Consider the following 18955-nt stretch of genomic DNA (forward strand, 5'->3'; position numbering starts at 1 on the left):
CCCATAGGAATTACAACGACGGTGTTGTAACAAAGAAATGCACTAGGAGGAGAGGCGTCAGGACATGGAGGATAGCAACAACTAATCACATAGCTATTAGGAAGTCCCCACGGGACATTTCATCCTGTAAGATAGACCCTAATAGTTTACAATAAGAAGCATAGAGCTAATGCATTGAGATAGAAGGGGCTATGGGCTAAGCCCTGACCCGTGGTCGTTTCGCATAGAAATGAAAACAAGGGCACATAGGCTATAATAAGTCGCAAAGACTCTTAACGCATATCAATGTGTACCCACGTAATTTCACATTTTATGAGACAAATGGTGTAAATCCATTAAAAAATAACTTTGGCCCGTGAAGGGCTTAAACAGACTAAGCACCTGAAGCCATGAACCAATCATCTCGAAGACACCACTGAGAATGTAGGAAGGTGCCAACATGAAAGGAGTTTAAGCTTAGAATTCAATGAAACAATCAGTTTGGGAGCAGAATTGGTATTTAAACCAAAGATAACTACTTATAAAAATAGAAGATGGTCAGCTAAAACCTTTAAAAGGCTAGAATTGCTAGAACTAGAGAAATTAAGTAGTTTAACTAGCAGAAAAGGATGATCAAGGTAAGAGAAATGGTAGAGGATATATAATAAACTAGAATGAATTGGAAAATGGGAAAAGTTGAAGATTCATTCAAAGATTTGAATTCAAGTTAATTAAAAGTTTTAACTCAAAAATATCAGTCCATAAATTTTAATAAGTAGAATTCGAGTAGTAGAATTAGGTGCAGAGCAGAGTGTGTGGATTAGAGGTTATTCATCTAGTGTGATGCATAATGGTGGTATGCATTAGAGGTGTATTAGAGACCAATCTTGATATCTAAAAGGTGTTTTTAAATATGCAAAGAAGTGAATTGGTGATTGGTGCTGGTGTTGCTGGTGCATGATTTTTTCAGCAATAAGAATTTCTTGAAGGTGATATTATTGGGATTTTTTATGAGTAATTAGATATTTTTGAATATGTTTGCATCAGTAATCAAATATTATTGAAGGTAATCTTGTTGGTTTTTTGTATCAGTAATTAGAGATTTTTTAATATGTTTGCATCAGTAACCAAATATTGTTGAAGGTGTTTGTATGGTGCCTTTGGTGAGCAGTAATAGTGAGGAAGATTTATTTGATTGTCACATAAGTAGCCTATTGATTTGAGTTTGAAAATGGATGAAATATGGATCAACAGGTTCAACAAGTGGTAGGTCTTTATATCCTTTGAAGGTGGTCCACTTTTCTTTAGGTTCGACCTTATCAAATGTGCACATGTGGGATTTTTTTCATAAGTATATTGTCCATTATTCGGTTTGAGTGATCTTGAGGTTGATTTTGGTCCTCTCAAAAAGAGGAATTTAATGAAATCATTATCTCTATCAGGCGATTTGTCCAAAGTGGAATTTAAATGCAGTTGCATATTTTTAGCACTCCCTCTCAACTAGGGAAAATTCCACCTCCATCCTGTCATGTATATCCTGTCATCAAATCATATCGAATATCAAGTATCTCATGAGCTTGTATCATCATTGATCATCTCAATTCATCTCTTGGTCATTGTTGGTTAGCGGAGGCCCTGCGTAATAGTTATGGGGATTAAATTAGCCTACAATTTTGGGTAATGGTATGGTAAAGGCTCTGTGAAGTGCGCGGAGCGTGAATTGTAATGGGTCAAGTCAAAAGGGTTGTATGCCCGAAAATAATGTAAAATAATAGAAAGTGGGTCAGCCTCCCCATGATCTGCAGACCATGAGAATGTATAAATAGAGCGGGGCTCTAAGGGTAGAAAGTAGTTTTTGGAATTGCTTGATAAGGTTTGAAGTGTATGGGTTTGTAAGGGCAATATCGCTCTAAGTCTATTAGTCAAAGTCAGGTTTGGTAGTAGTAGAAGTAGGCTCTGCAGCTATGTGTGCAGAGGCCTAGTAGAGTCCGCAGTTGTGTGCACAGACCCCCGCAGCTGAGTGCGTAGGGCGGAACATATTGTACTAAATAGAAGATTAAAAAAGATAAGTGTTTTTGAATTATTGTGCATTTGATCATTGATCTATTTGTTTATGCATATGTTTTGAGTTTATGCATTTCTGTATGGTTTATGGTTGCACACACTAGTTATAACTATTGAATGTTTGATTAAATACTTTAATAATTAGATCGGATCTATAATAAATGCATTAATACTAAGAATCTAAGAGGTGCCTCATCACCGAGCTACACGAAGGTCAGACAACTGTGCATAGTAGCGCGATTGTGCATATCAGTTTGCAACCCTTCCATTCCTCATCAAGACATCCCTAGGGTGCAGAAACCCAGTTCCAACACCCTCCCATACTACCTCGGCTGAGACCTCAGTTCGCGCTCTGCGGATTATTGCTGAAAGGGCCGATAGTGTGGGATTTTTTTGGCTAAAACACTTCTGAACCTAGGTCAGGCCCCATCAAGCCAACAAATGGTTCCATTGTTGGGACCAAGATCTGCTTAATGGATGCCTGATGTTGGAATGCTGGAACCCTATGAAGAAAGAGATTGAAGATTGGTTGGATCAGAAGCTCACGAGTTCATGGTATAGGAAAACAAAACTGCGCAGATATCTAAGAAGAGGTGGCTGGATCGCTACATATAGACGGAAATCCATGAGACCTTCTTCGCATCCTCGACAAAACTATATGAGTGGATCGTGAGGCTAGATAATAGTCAGGGAAGGTGTAGACTTGAATAGCCCATCATGTGGACTCCAGAGTTGGTGTGCAGGCTGGAGGAATCTAAAGATAAAATCACATGGGCAGTAGATCACTGAGTAGATTGGATAATAGGAGGGTTTATCACTAACTTTGTGATAGACACAACCATGAGCTACAGTGACGCTGAGTGACGTTTTCTTAAGGGACTAAGAGGTAGGTACATCAAATCCCTGAATACTTGGATTAAGATACTCTTATGTGAGAAACAGGTGATGCGAATCCCTTAATGAGTGGAATGACGTGGAGTGGGAGGGACTACTAGGGTATCGAAGGGCTAGGAAACAATCCATTAATTTCACCTCCAAGAGAGGACGAGGAAGAGCGCACTTGGGCTTCTCCAAGGAGTGCAGTCAGTTTGATAAGGAAACACATTCCGCAGCTATTCTCTCTACTAACACCACCACTCGCATCACCTCCATCACCCCCATCTTCGCCCACACCACAACCACCAAACTAGCGGTTTACCATGGCGAGCGTAATCAAGTTGGTTGTACTCAGAGGAGTAGGAAGCAAAGATCTAGATCAGTTTTGGTTCATAGTAAGAGCAGTGTGCGAAGTGTACGGAGTTACGGATGATAACATTAAGAAGGCCACCCTGGTAAGTGTGTTGCAGGATCGCATGTTGACTTGGTATGCTAACGGATGCGCAGCACCGTACGTGATTTGTGGTATCTTTGACACCACATCAGAGAACGGCACTGTAATAGCAGAAGATATCAACCCAGGCTGAAGCATTAGAAATAGCGATGAGGTTGCATGAAACTCCATTATAGGATACTGGGTTGGGAGTTTAGTAAATCCACACAGAACTACAAAACCTATGCTTAGAGATGCATATTTTGAAATAGGATAGGGCGCCCCGGCCAGAAGTGCAAGAAGAAGTGTGGTGCATAAAATGTAGAAGCGAGGGCCATGATAAGGATGATTGTCTGGTATTCGCGAACTATTTGGCAGGGGGAGGACCAATGCCATTGAGACCAGAGGCGCATGTAGGATGAAGTGCAGTGCCCATGCTCTGGTGCGCGATTTGTAGGTGGGAGGAAAGCACACAACGGAAAACTGTCATCTATTGCAGAAGTTTACACAGACCCCAAGCAGCTATTTTGTAATTTTTGTAGATCGGTGGGTCATGATGAATGAAACTATCAGAGTTATGAATTTTTGATGGATCGAACACTTGCCTACAAGATGTAGACTGAGGCACGCGGTCAGGATCTAGCTGTCGCAATACGCGGTGGGTTCCAGGGACAAGGATGGGGTTGAGGAGGAATGGGACCCGGATGAGGCCGTGGACAGTTAATCTGCTATAGTTGTGGAGCATCTGGGCACTACGCATGTGACTATACGAACCCAACCAGAACATGTTTTACGTACTGCTATCAATTTGACCATGAAGTGGTAGATTGCCCCACTCTAATTGTGTAGATGTGTGAGAAAGGAGTGCTTCAGACTACTCCAACGCAGAACATCCAAATGATGAGGTCTGAACTGCGCGATGAAGACCCCAATGTGAACATGGGGCTCAGAAGCGGTACAACCACAGGGGAGGATAAGGGGAAGCAACCTGAGGAGAATACATGGGTTCGCAAGGCCCCTACAAATCAACCCAATTTTGACTTGGGACGCGCGAAGGAGACATTTATGGAAGCTAAGAAGAGCATCCCAGAGGCCTCTACTTCAGGTAGTAAGGATCAAACTAAACCAGAAATGGATCCTTCTATGCTAACTACATTTTTAGAGACATGCATGAAGCTACTACCAGACAATAAAGTAGTTAAGGGATTACAGGAGCTAATAACTAGGTGTGTCGGGTCGAGCATACCACACGTGATCCGAAAACTAGGAAAGCGTGCTTTGTGCAGTAGGAGGGAAATGTGATTGATAGCTTAGATTGGCGACTTTGAGATGGATCAGGTCATCGTAGACTTAGGTTCGGATGTGAATGTGCTACCTAAATAGACATGGGGACACATGGGTAGGCCCACATTACAATGTTCTCCTATTCAATTATGGATGGCGAACCAACAAAATATCTTGCCCATGGGGAGATTACAAGGAGTCACAGTGGACATCGAAGGTGCGAGCACACAAATAGATTTTGAGGTAATAGAAATTGTGGATGACAGTAACCTTTACCCCGGATTATTAGGGATAGACTAGGCCATGGACATGAATGTTGTCATCAACATAAAGAGACAAAAAATGATATTCAAGAAAAAGTCTCTACGTCTAGTAGATCCACTGGACCTAGCCGAAGGAGCGCGCTACACTAAACCTGTGCGCAATGAGGAAAGTGACAATGAATTGGACTGCATCTACCAGATAACAACGCAATACCAGGATTGGGTTAATCTGATAGTGGACGAAGAATCTCATGGGAACGTGATAATTCCTCCACGTCAGATTCAAATGAAGATCTAGAGCGATGGCAGAATCGATTGCATGAAGTAACAATGTTGAATTGTAATGTGATGGTTAGATCGCTGCGACGCGTGATGACTGAAGCAAGGGAATCGCCAACCGATGATGGTGCAACAAACGTGGAGGAACCCATAGACCACTGTGAAAAGATGATATTGGAACGGAAGCGGCACGGTGCGCAAACACGGGGACAGTGTGCGACAACTGCACAGGGGTAGAATACATGTCAGAAGACTTGGTGGACCTAGCACGAATATAGAAGGCGGGCACGTGTACGGTTTGGAGGATGAAGCGGGTTGAGCATCCACCAGCGGCAGAGGATGCATGTTGTACAACTGCCTACCCAACTAAGGATCAAAAATAAGAATCTGCCACGACAGCAAGAAAAGCAACGCATTCCGCCAACTGTTCGCAACAAAGCAATCAACGAAATAGGTGGGAGCTTGAAAATAGCTCGCCAGATAAAACAAGCCAATAAGAATCTATGTGTACCAAGGGTTCGATGGGCCCATAGGACCATAAGAAAAAGAAGAAGTGTGAAGGTGATCCTATCATTGATAAGACCAGATGAAATCAGGAGGACAACAAAATCTCCCCAGACCGTAGGCCCCGCAGTTCGGACAGGACGCGAGGACTGGGGTAAAGGAATTTGGCAGTTACAGGAAACCATTCGGCGCGAGAGCTTGAAACTCCATGAATTCGATGAAGAATGGGCATGGCTGACGAGGAAATGCGTGATATTGGATGAAGAAATCAACAAAATGAACACCAGAGTCGCACAAGTGGACTGCACGGAACTAAGGGGACCAGGCCTGGCTGGCCCTACTACTGCATTAGAACATGTTGCGACCCTGCTATCACGGCTGCAACCACACCTTACCGAACAAAGCAGTGTAGAATGTGACGTGCTATTGAATGCAAAGGTACTCGAAGGGTGCCCTCAGCCTGTGCTAGCAGGGAAGCAGACGTCTCGCACGTGGGTTGTGCCCACCTGACTATCTGCGGAAAACACTGTCTCTGTGCTCTAGGAAGTTGAAAGGAGATGCGGGACTATAAAAAAGTCTGCAACAGAGCTCTGCGGAAAGGAGGTTTTGCACAAGGCCATTTGGTCATCAGGATCACAGTTGCGCAGAAGAGGTCGTGCTACCGTGTGGGATGGCTAGGAGGTGACCATTGATGTCATTGTTCATGACAAGAAGTCTGAGTTATGGCAGAAAGGAGCGGGCAGCGGGTCATTAAGACAAGAATTCCAAGCTAGATACAAAAAGATCTACGACCAAGAAGATATTAATGACTCAGAAGTGTAGGGAAGGGTCGAATTCAAATTTACACATTCCTATAAAAATGCTTGGGGTAACCCCACAACAGCACTTGGATATTTGAGATTTGAGCCAGTATAGAACAGCAAATAGACTGCTACCTAGCCACCCATGAGTACATACCCAAGCGGATCTAGGATAGAAACCATGTTTAGAACCAAAGTAAGGTTCGCAGAAGAGCTGTATCTGACCCAAGAGGAGCAAGAAGAGGTGGCTACTGCGCCAGAGGTTCCAAAGTCCCCACATACACTGCGACCCCAGAAAGACAAGTAGACTATGGGGCCATCTAGGTCTCACCGTGATTCAGTAGATTGTCAGTGGCAGAAAATGGTCAAGCATTCACCACTGAACTCAAGGAGGAAGAGGAAGATTTGCAAGCCCTAATTGCTCAGATTGAAGCACAGGATGAGGAAGAGGAAAATGTTTTCCAAGTACCTTCGCTACCACCATATATCTCTCCATGGAAAGGGATAGCCAAGATACCAATGGACTTGGAGGCCACGAAGAGTATGCTCCAGACTCCGCTTCCTTCGGATGACATAAGGTTTGACGGTCCGTCACTAGGTCGAGTACCGAATATCAAGTTCGAAGATTGGGATCTTGCAGACAATGAGAAGTTCCCCAATTTAGCCGAGGAGAAATTACTGCAACAAAAGTGGTTACGGGGTATGGTCAAGGCAGGATTACTCAACCTGAGGTGGATACCCCACTCTCACTGCGCGACCATCACGATTTTTGTTATCCAACAGTTACTATTTCTACTACATGATGGGCATCTCTGGTTGGGGGAACCGATTCCCATCACGGTCGATTCAATACTTCAAATTTCCCAGCTTCCCATTAAAGGGAACGATCCTGCAGACATAGCGGGAACAAGTACTCATGTGGGCCTTGCAGAAGCAATGAAGGCTAAATATAAGCTGGAAAAGCGAAAGTGCAGGTATGTAATAGCAAGCATCAAAGACTGAGGGGTGCGCATCACCATCCAGTTACTGCCTAGTAAGCTCATGAGGAAATGCCATGTAGATGAGGTGCTAGCCTCTGTCATTGCTCTCGCGAAGTAGTGTGCAAAAGGGGTTTAATTCAACTGGGCGTAGTTTCTCTGCGATGAATTTTTGACGAATTTTAGGGAAACATAGGAGAATGGTAAGACTTTCCATTATGCATAGTTGCTACTATCAATCCTACTGGTTGCAGGAGAGCTACCGAAGGGTAGCCAGTTTCCGAACATTGAGAAGAACCTACCTGAAGCAGTGCGGTATAACTCACTCTGGGATACAAAAGACACCACCAGGATTCATGAGATCAAGGTGTTTTGGATGTTTATGGAGTCAAGTATCCGGACACAGATTAACTGCAGACTGCAGTTATCCCCGACAATATACAACAGGTTGCAAAGCGCAACCTAGTTCAAGATGGATATACATAATTTGTATATTCAGGTGCGAAAGGATCCAAATCGAACATGGGTAAAGCTCCCATTCATTGCTATGAATGATGCAATTTTCGAAGCAATGGCGGTGTGGCCTCTAGAATCGCGCGCTCCAAACATGGCTGAATTAGAAAATATTGCAACTCAGCACTGGAAGAAGGAAATCAAGTTGCGCATCACACAATTGGCGGAAAGAATGTGCCAGGAACAAAAGGTGTCCACGCAACGCAAGGCGACCAAGGCAGTAGCAAAACCCATCACTACACGCACTGAAGAGATTGTGGAGGCTTAGGAAATGTCCATGGTGTAGGACATACAGGGGGAATTGGAGACATAGGAATGCATGGGCCTAACCATAGCATTGACCCAACTTAAGAGGCCGCACTTCTAGGAACAGCCACCTACACGCTAAAAGACAATGACAACAAGGACTTTGGAGAGAGATCTTCTTGCTAACAGCAAACCAGGGTCTGATATCACTAAGGGTGCCCTAAAGGAATTAATGATGGAGCAGAAAACTATGTTGTGGGCACTCAGGGAGCAGTTGCCGGCATTACAATTGCGACTCTCGGGAGGGATGATACCGAACCTAGCAGGCAATAACTACCCACATGTGGCGCATCTTCATTCAGCAGCCACTCTAGAGGCACCATTCCTTTTAAGGTACAAGTTAACTTTGATATTCCAATATTTGAGGGCCAACTAGATGTAGAAGCAGTAGAAAAATAATTGAATCTATTGGAATGATATTTTTCAGTTCATAAATTTTCCAAACAAGAAAATATTACTTTTTCACTTCTCAAAGCCACCCCACCCATTAAGAACTCATGGGTAACCTACTGTGAACAAAAGGACGAGAGTGAATCCTCATTTTTTTTAGCGACACCCACTTTCCATTCTTTCTGAGATACCATTAAGGAACAATATTACTCTATTGGGAGCTATGAAGATAAATACATAAAGTGGACCACGCTACAATAGGGAAGGGACCAAGATGTGTCGGATTTCATAAATATTTTCCATACCATCTAGACTAAGTTAGGTGTCAGGAATTATGAGTGGCATTTGGTACTCAAGTACCACGGTTGTCTACATAATAACATCCAAGACAAGATGGATCTCTTGGACATCTCCTCTCTCCGACGACATACCATTCCGCTATCAAGATTGAAGAGAACTTTAAATAGAAAAAATGAGACTTTGGATCTGTGAATCTAAAGCAAGGAAAGTGCGCCCCCAAACCATAGAGAAAAGGAAAAAGCCAAGGTGGGGTAGCCAGGGATAACCCACCGAGGCTGCAAGAAAGGAAAGATACCACAAAGACAAAGAAGGACATGGAAAAATGGTGTGAGTTCCATAAGAGCTCCACTCACAACATAAGTGAGTGTCAGACCAAGCAGTCACTAGTGGCCAAGCTGAAGCCTTCTAAATCAGATGCATGCTCTGACCCTGAGTCAGAACCTAATAGGGGGAATGATAAAGGGAAGCAGATCATTGACGTGGAGCCCAGTGCCATCGTGGCCACCACCAAAATCTAGAAGAATGAGCTTGAAGATCCAAAGGAGGGGGAATGCCTCTTCCACTCATAGATGTGAGTGAAAGGTTCTCCGTTGCAGTTCACTGTTGACAGTGGGAGCCAAAAGATCCTAATTTAAGCAGAGTTTGTGAAGTGGTTAGGCCTACTGATGAAAATATATCCATAGTTGTACACCATCGAGAGGCTTCACCAAGGACGAGATCTTTGTGTCATCTAGCAGTGTCGCCTTCCCTATAGCATGAAGCCCTTCACGAATGTGGTACTATTTGTTGTTTCTCCTCTTGAAGTTTTTTATGTATTATCAGGACAACCATACTTATAGAAGAGACATGTTGTATATGAGTCTAGAGCTTGCTCGTTGATTATTACTTTGGGCAAGAAAAAGATTATGGCCATGGCTTCTAGACATGGCTCCTCCACACAATGGCAACAGATGGAAAAGGTCATGGAGGAGTATAGGAACATTTTATCCTTATCTGCAGGGATACTTATGCATTGTCACATCAAGCACTCCATCGATATTACCCCGGGCATGCTGCTACCTAATGGACTGATCTATCAATGATCTATTATGGGGAACGATGAGATCAAGTAGTAGATTCGGGAGCTGTTGCAGAAAGGGCACATCAATCCAATCTCATCACCCTGTGGAGTCTGATTGTATTGGTACAGAAGAAGAATAGGACCTAGAGACTTTGTATTGATTATCGGGTGTTGAGCAAGATCACTGCCCAGAATAGGTACCCAATCCCATGGATTGATGACCTTCCGGATGAGCTCAAGAGGGCCAAATATTTCAACAATATTGACTTAAGGTTTGGTTTTGACCAGGTGCATATTGAACCCTCCAATGTGTGGAAGACTACATTTAAATCCAGGCAGGGCCTTTTCGAATGGTTGGTCATGCATGTTGGGTTGATGAATGCCCGTGCAAGCTTCATGAGATTGATGGATGACATCTTGTGACCCTTCACTAATACATTCATGGTGGTGTATTTACATGAAATCATGATCTACAGTGAGAGTTTGGAAGAGAACCTCCACCACATTTGACAGGTCCTTTAAACCCTGCGACAACATAAGTTGTGTGGCAATTTGGAGAAACACACTTTTGGCATGACCCAGGTTCAATATCTGGGGTACATCATTGCTAAGCAGGGTGTGGATGTTGAACCAGCTAAGATACAAGTAATTTGGGATTGGCCATCCCAACCCACTCTAATAGAGCTCTATAGCCTTCAAGGTCTTTCCAATTTCTACCACAGGTTCATGTTTGGGTTCTCTCATATCACTTGGCCTTTAAGTCAAGTCACCATGGGTGGAGCGAAAACAAAGCTTTCTTAGTTGCAACCCAACACAAGGCATTTTTTGAGTTGAAGCATTACCTCTGCTTTGCACCAGTTCTTACATTACCATACATGCAGAAACTATTTGAGATTCAGACGAACACCTTTGACTATGCTATTGGTGCAGTTCTTCCTTGGCAGGGGCATCCAATGGCTTACCACAATGAGACACTTTCACACATAGTCTGGGAGTATCCCACTTACAACAAAGAAATATATTACATTATGCAGACATGTCGTCAATGGAAGCATTACATTCCAGGGAAGGAAACGATCATCCACATAGACCATTGATCTTTGCAATTCATACACACACAAGGGAAGTTGCAGAATGATCACCATTAGAAATGGTCAGCATACCTACAACAATTCAATTTGAACATTGAGTAGAAGAACGACAACACCAATAATGTTGCATATTGTCTCATCTGACCACCAGTCATGGTGTTGATCACTGTGCTTGACTCCTATGGGCATGAAACTTCGGGTGGCCGCATCTTTACAAGAGCGATCCAAAATTTGGCAGCACATACTAGACACTCCTGGAAGGTAAGCAAGTTCCAAGTTTTCACTTCCATGATGCACTGTTAAGACACCCAGCACACATTTGTTTTCCTTCAAGCAAGTGTGCCAATATGATTTGGGAGGCACATTATAGTCGAGTCATTATACATTTCGAGGTAGAGAAAAAAATAACAGTACTGCAGAAGTATTTTTATTGGCTGAACCTTCATCAAGATGTTGGGAGGTACATTAAGTCCTACATTGTCTATGCCATTTCCAAACCAACTATCAAGAAGCAATGCGTATATGCTCCTCTACCTACTCCCAGTCGACCTTGGGAATCCATCTCCATGGAATACATGTCGGGCCTTCCTTCTACTAAGCATGGTAACGACTGTTTTTTCGTGGTCATTCAAAGATTCCTTTAGATGGCCATTATGGTGGAATGCAAGAAGATTATCACAGCAGAGGGCACTACTAATCTCTTCCTTGAGCGATTGTTGGTACACTTTGGGATCACACAGTCCATTGTATCTGATCGGGACAGTAGATTCCTGAGTGCATTTTGGTAAATTCTGTAGTCAATTCAGGATAACAAACTCACTAATACCATAACAATCCATCCCCAAACTGATGGCCAAACAAAATTCGTCAACAGGATGATCATACACATTTTACGCATGTACAACTCAAAGCATCCATGCACATGGGATGAAAGCCTTCCCTATGTCCAGTGCAGCTACAACATAGCTCTCCATAGCTCAATGGGCCACAACCCCTTTCAGGTAGGGCTAGAATTTCAACCATTATGTCCCATTGATGTGGCCATACCCTTTGCAGCTACCCAGGCAGATTCGGCTCATGTCCAATCTGAAGTCGACAGGGCTAATAGATTCATTGAGTGCATTCAACGCATCCACCTGCATGTCCATGATTTATTGGACAAACACAATTCTAAGTACAAGTAGTGCCATGATTAGAATTGCGTGTCACACAAGTTCTAGGTGGGAAAAAAATTTTGGCTACATTTGCAGAAGAAGCGTCTCGCTGGACCACATCACATGCTTCGCCCACTACAATATGGGCTATACACCATCACCAACGTTGTAGGGGACAATGCCTTCGAGCTCAACATTCCACCGTTCCTTGGTAAGCACCCACTATTCAATGTAGATCGCCTTTGGTCATACCTTCCACCGTTGCTGGATACATCCAACATTGCAAAACAACTCACACCAACAGAGCTAAACCAATACTGCATGGAAACCAGCCGCAACAGATCAAATTATGGACACACGGGTGAAGAAAACTCGCTAGAAGAATATCCAAATTTATCGGGTTTTCAAAGCTAGCCAACTCCTGCACCAAGCCAAGTGGCTCACCAAGGACCAAGTTTAGCAGAAGTTTCCCCATCTCATGGAGGCACTCAACGTAATGGGGACAATTTCTTCCTAAGGTAGGAGGACTAGTCCAGGTGGATATTGGTGGCCACCCCCTATTCCACTTGGACCCCCAACACTGTCACTTTAAATTTTTCAGTTTCTTTAGTTATAGCAAAGTTTACTATTTTTGGAAGTTCTTCAGGTTTTGAACTTTCGGAGTCGTTTTGAGGCCCTAAACGATGTTTCTAGGGAAAATAGAGAGACCGAAAAACTTCCATAAGAAATACATAGTATTTTTTGGCCTATTCTTCGAGATCTTTGAAATGAGGTATTACGATAGCAAAAAAAAGATTGCATCCTAAAATTATGACCCCAGGAAATTGATGTACCAATTTACCCAAACGGGGTCCATAGTTTTTCTGCTTCATTTCCTAGGATGAGGTTTCTCGATGTTTAGGGTTTTCCATTGTTTCTCAATAATAAATAGGCCTTGGAGCCTCACTGTAACATAGTTGAGAGGCATGTAGCCGCCACATATCTTCTTAGAGATAAGCTACCATCGTTCAAGCCAGTTTATTTTCATTTTGTTTGTAAGCATATTTCAGTATTCTGATATTAATGAAATGAAGTGGTATTTTTGTTTCATTTCTGTATTTATGGTTATATCTGTAATTCGTTGTGTTCCTATTTAAGTTTGGATCAGTGGTATCACAGGCGTCTTCTCTTTCTCTGTTTTTCTTTGAATGTCCCCAACAAGGTCACGCTATAAGGAGTTAGGGCTCAATCTGGTTGATCCTTTGCAAGACCAGCCTTGCAAACCCTGATGACCTCCCATAGCAGAAGAAAATAAAGGTGAGGGGGCAGGAGATCCTTTTAAAATATTTCTCAAGGAAGCCCATGAGCGATAGAGGAATGTGATGATGGATAACTTTGCCGAGATCCTTTTGCGGCTACCCACTTATGCATTTGGTTTGAGGGGTCACAACCGTACTCATGCATGTTTGTGCATCTGGTTGGGATGTTAGGTAACTAAAAAAGTAGTTTAGCTCACGGTCCAGTCACCTAGGGTGGTTCTTTCTCCCCTTAGTTCATGTAAGCCTTGTAAGGTATCAGTTTGTGATCATTAAGTTTCAGTTGTTGGCCCCACTTCCACAATTGAAGCTTGGAGGTCAGGTCATGTCATAGTAACTCTTCATGTCATGTTTACCCTGGAAAATGAGTGAAATTGGGTAAATGTGGGAGGGGAGCGCTACATACTCTGTCCTCTACATAGTAAACATTGTGTGCAACAACCCCATTACTCACTATGCAAATGACTTCATTTCTCACACACATACTTTGTACTATGCAAAACCAAACATAATAATATTAATTTGACATTTGTTCATCACTACCGTGCACCCTCCGCGACCTATGCAAACAACTCGCAACTACATGAATTCTCGCATCAATGAATAGAGCATTAACATAATAGTTACCTGCAACAGCATCAACAACTAACTTTGCACAACAACCTTCTTACAATTCGTACATGGGAAAACTTTAATTGATAATAATTTAAAAATACAAATGCTTTTGCATATTCGTTACACAGTGTATAAGACCGCGGTTCTCCCATAGATTTTCTTCCACACAACAAAACTATACCAATTACTACATTGTTCATTAGTATCATAACACTCACAATGCAAAGAGCCCAAGCTCTCATGTGCATAATAATATTAATTCAACATTTGTTCATCCCCCACGAGCCTATGCAAACAAGCTAAACCCACATGAATTCTCACATCCTTGAACAAAGCTCCAACAAAACAACTGCATCAATTCTCGTATCATTGAGAAGAGTGCTAACATAACAATGACATCGTGAAAGTGCTCACCAATGTAATGGCATTGAAAAAATTACTTTTATTTTAATTTTAAAATGACTTATCAAGCATTGCAAAAAAAACAAAAATAAAACGCTCTCCACCACGAGAATTATGTTCCATCAAAACTTCATGAGCCAATTGAAAATTAGAAATAACATTTAATAAAAATTCAATAATTATTTTTTAATTTATGGAAAAATAGAAATATAAAGCATTTTCGTGAAACTTTGGTTAAAATTGAAAAAATACAACCAAATAATGCATAGTCACCCAACTTGATGGCAAAGCAAATGCTATAGTCCCTAACAAGACATAGACTAATAACAACCACATTCATGCTAATTTTACAATAATTATTTTTGAATTTATGCAAAAATAGAAATATTAAGCATTTTCATGAAACTTAGGTAGCTTCGTGCCAACTTCCACCATTATCCTCCTGCTTAAAACCTTTTCCACCAAAGCCATAGGGGTATTTTCTTCTCATTCTTTTCCCATTGATAAAGTTCATCTCACCATAGCCCTCAAATCCAATTGTTACTCTTCATCCCAAATCAACAAGGCCTTTCATGCAATTCCCCACCCCCAATCTAAAAGCCATTCCAATAACCCTCTCTTGGCCAAAGTAATCATTTATCCAAAATCCTTTTGAAAAAGAACATGAAGACCTTCTTCAAACCCCAAAAACCCTTATCCAACTCTTCATATCAATCAAGGAAAAAAATTACCCTATGTTAGGTCCCCGGGTTTATGAAATTTCTTGCTCTTGCAGAAAGTCTTACATAGGATAAATTGATAGATATTTTAAAGCTCAACTCGAAGAACATATGGATGATACCTACCATAACCATATTGCTAAATATGTAATCATTGAACACTCCCATAATACCACATATCTTATTTTCTTTAATAAAACCAGAATCCTAACCTTTTCGCCCTTCCACTCAAACTATATCATTAGGGAAGCACTTGAGATTGAAAAACATCCTAACCAATTTAATCAAGAAGATGGATATCATTTATGTCATTCTTGGAAACCCGCTATTCATTTCTTGTCCTCCAAATCTGGTCCCTCTAATATGAATTATAACCCATCTTAAACCCCTCCCGCCTGCTCCTCCTCCTCTTCTTTATTTAATTATTCATTTATTATATCTTTTAATTAATTTTAGTGCTTTCTAACTTGTAATATCATTTCTTAGTTAATATTTTACTAAACATCTCTTATTTCATTCTTAATCTTCCTTCCTTAATCAATAATTTAAATTTTAAATTATTTCAATTTCAAGATTAGTTATACCCTCATGCTCATTCTCATTAATAACCATAAATTTTATTCTAAATTAATTATTAAATTCCTTGTTCAAAACCATTTTAAGTTATATATAGCCTTGTTTACTAATTTCTTAATATACTTAATTAAATAAATATTATTAGTAATATCATTATTATTATCATTATTATTTATTTAAAAAATTAGTTTGAATTATTTAACTTTAGCCAAAATCAAAATCGTTTGGTCCACTAGTTCTGGATAAATAGTGATCGAGTGTTTCCTTAAGGAACTCTTTGATGTGAAGTCACCAGTTCAATTCTGCGCCATGATGAAGGTGATATATTTAAGGTGATGAAGATGTAGTCTCACTAAGCTTACAAATAAAATCAAATTCATTTGAATTATTATTATTTTTATGAAAATTGAAAGCCATAACATTTCATTTAATATTTTTATAGCCAATTCTTAACAATCTTAACTATTTAATTAAATTTTTGACTATTATTAACTGGAATGTTTTCTTACCCATTACTATTATTTTAATCCATTTAGAATTTTCAAATTGACTCCTTTATTTTGAACTCAATGATAGATCTTATCATTCACTCCCTCCCTAAAAGTTATATTCTAACTCCTTGTATTTAACTCAGTCTAGCACTCTTTACATCTCTAGAAGAGCACTCTTTACATCTCCAAAAAAACTTAATGTCCATGAAGATGAGTGAAGTGTTCACCTGAAACTTCAACTAACACTCTTTACATCTCCATAAAAGCCTAATGTCCATGAAAACGAGTGAAGTGTTCATGCAAAACTTCGAGCATATCAGTACACAGAACACACGTTTACCAGAAATTCTCAACTATATCAAGTTATTGACTCTAAAAATATCCATACTAAAATATAAAAATAACTAAAAGACCATGTGAATATACCATGTACATACATCTAATAGTTTTTACGGAGAAAATCATGAATGATAAAGTCATCCCCTAATAAATCATAAATTGAGATTCATATATAAAATAACCATATTGATTTAGATTTAATATAAAAATGTAATTAAAATATAGTTAATCATAATGGATGGAAGATTGAGGCATGCAGATAATTGATAAGTTAGATTTAAACAAATATTTCTTTAATGTCTTTTCAGTGTAAAGTATAATTTTTGTAAGAACGAGAAAATTTATGACAACTCAGTTTTGAAAACAACAGTAATGATAGCCATATCTAGTTGTTAGCAATGAATGCACACTAATTCATTACATTCATTACCCTTATTCAAGGAAAAGGAAAGTTTTCACTTCTACTAGATGCTTGGTCCTTACTTCTAAGGATGAGATTTTAATCAAACAACCAAGAAAAAGCAACTTTAGGACATTTTAAAGTATAATTTGATAATAAAATTTTCAATTAAAAAACTATAATTTTAAAATATTAAAGTAATATAATATAAATAGATAGAAACACAATTTTATTTAAAATAAATAAATTTAATATTTAGTTCATTGCCTAGATTTATGTTATGTGATCAATTGAATAAGTTTAAATTCAAAGGGATGTAGAGTATATAGGTCTTCCTAGATTTTAGTACTCAAATCACTATACAAAATTAGTTCTATTGCCCCATAAATAAAGGAGTATTAGACACCAATTTGATGTCTTATTTAGTAGTTATCTTCAAATTAGATTATTATTATTATTATTATATAAAGAGTTCAACATACTACTTATAAAATTTGAATTTAAATAGTAAGAATAACAACTTTTCTTCCAAACCACTCAAACAATTAATATTATAATAATATTATAAAAAAATTCAACATAGTAGTTATAAAATTTGAATTTAATGGTGAAGACAACCATCTTTCTTCCCAACCATTTAAATAAAATTTGTTTCACAATAAAAAATACACTTCTTTTATTTCTTAAATAAAAAACTCAATCAAACAAATCTCACATATTTAACAATAGAATTCATTAAACTAATCTTGCTTAAATAAAATTATGTAGAATTGTAAGATCAAAGTCAAGGGAGCATGAGGAAAATGTAATATAAGTGGCTATAAAAGCTTACAAGGTTGAAATGGGAAAAATATTAGTTATGACATAAATTATAACATTTTATATAAATAGTTACATTATATGATAAAGTAGAGCAAGATTGATTTTATTTATTTAAAAAGGAAGGTTTTAATAAATTTCTTTATTATCTTCTCTTCTTTAAATGAGAATTATTTGAATCTTACATCTCTTAATTATCATAAATTCAAATTACTTCAATCACCATAAAATCACATTACCATTAAATTACCCCTAAACAATAAATCATTTCATTTTTATTTAAATTAATCATTATTATTATTTTTAAATAAATTAACTATATCTTTTAAAAAACATCAATATTTACCTAATAATTTTCAAAATACAAACATTGAAATTTAATATAGTTAAAATTAATCTTTTCTTTTTCTTTCATCTATCTAAAATATTATTATACCTTCCTACTAAATAAATATATATCCTTAACATAAATATGTATCCTTCCTATTAAATAAAATATATCCTCCTTATATATAAACCGAAAAATCTTATCTTTAATGACAACCTCATAAATCTTCTTAAGACTAATACATAAGTGTGACATGTAACATAGATTTGACATTGAGAGCTTTCTATTTTCTTATATATCATTATGAATTCACGAAACATTTTTTAAATATTAATCGTGTCCCTTTAACTCTTAATGCAAGGATCATCCAATTTTATTTGATTTTCCATGGAATTGGATGCCACTTTCACTCTAACATCACTTTTTCACTACGTGTATTTTCAATATCTATAATCAGCTCTATCCAAATGAAAACGTACCCTCGTGCCTTTCCCTCTGGTCAATATCTTTCCAATATTCATCTTCACTAAGTTGAAATCTTATGTTCGTGCGAGTGACAATTTCACCGACTTATCACTACGTGTCTTTGCAATATCTATAATCAGCTCTATCCAAATGAAAACGTACCATCACGCCTTTCTCTTTTGTCAATATCTTTCCAATATTCATCCTTACTAAGTTGAAATCTTATGTTCGTA

The sequence above is a fragment of the Pinus tabuliformis genome, chromosome 2_2 (assembly GCF_031772625.1).
Source record: "Pinus tabuliformis cultivar Carrire ecotype Pingquan chromosome 2_2, CPIR1, whole genome shotgun sequence".
NCBI lineage: Eukaryota > Viridiplantae > Streptophyta > Pinopsida > Pinales > Pinaceae > Pinus > Pinus tabuliformis.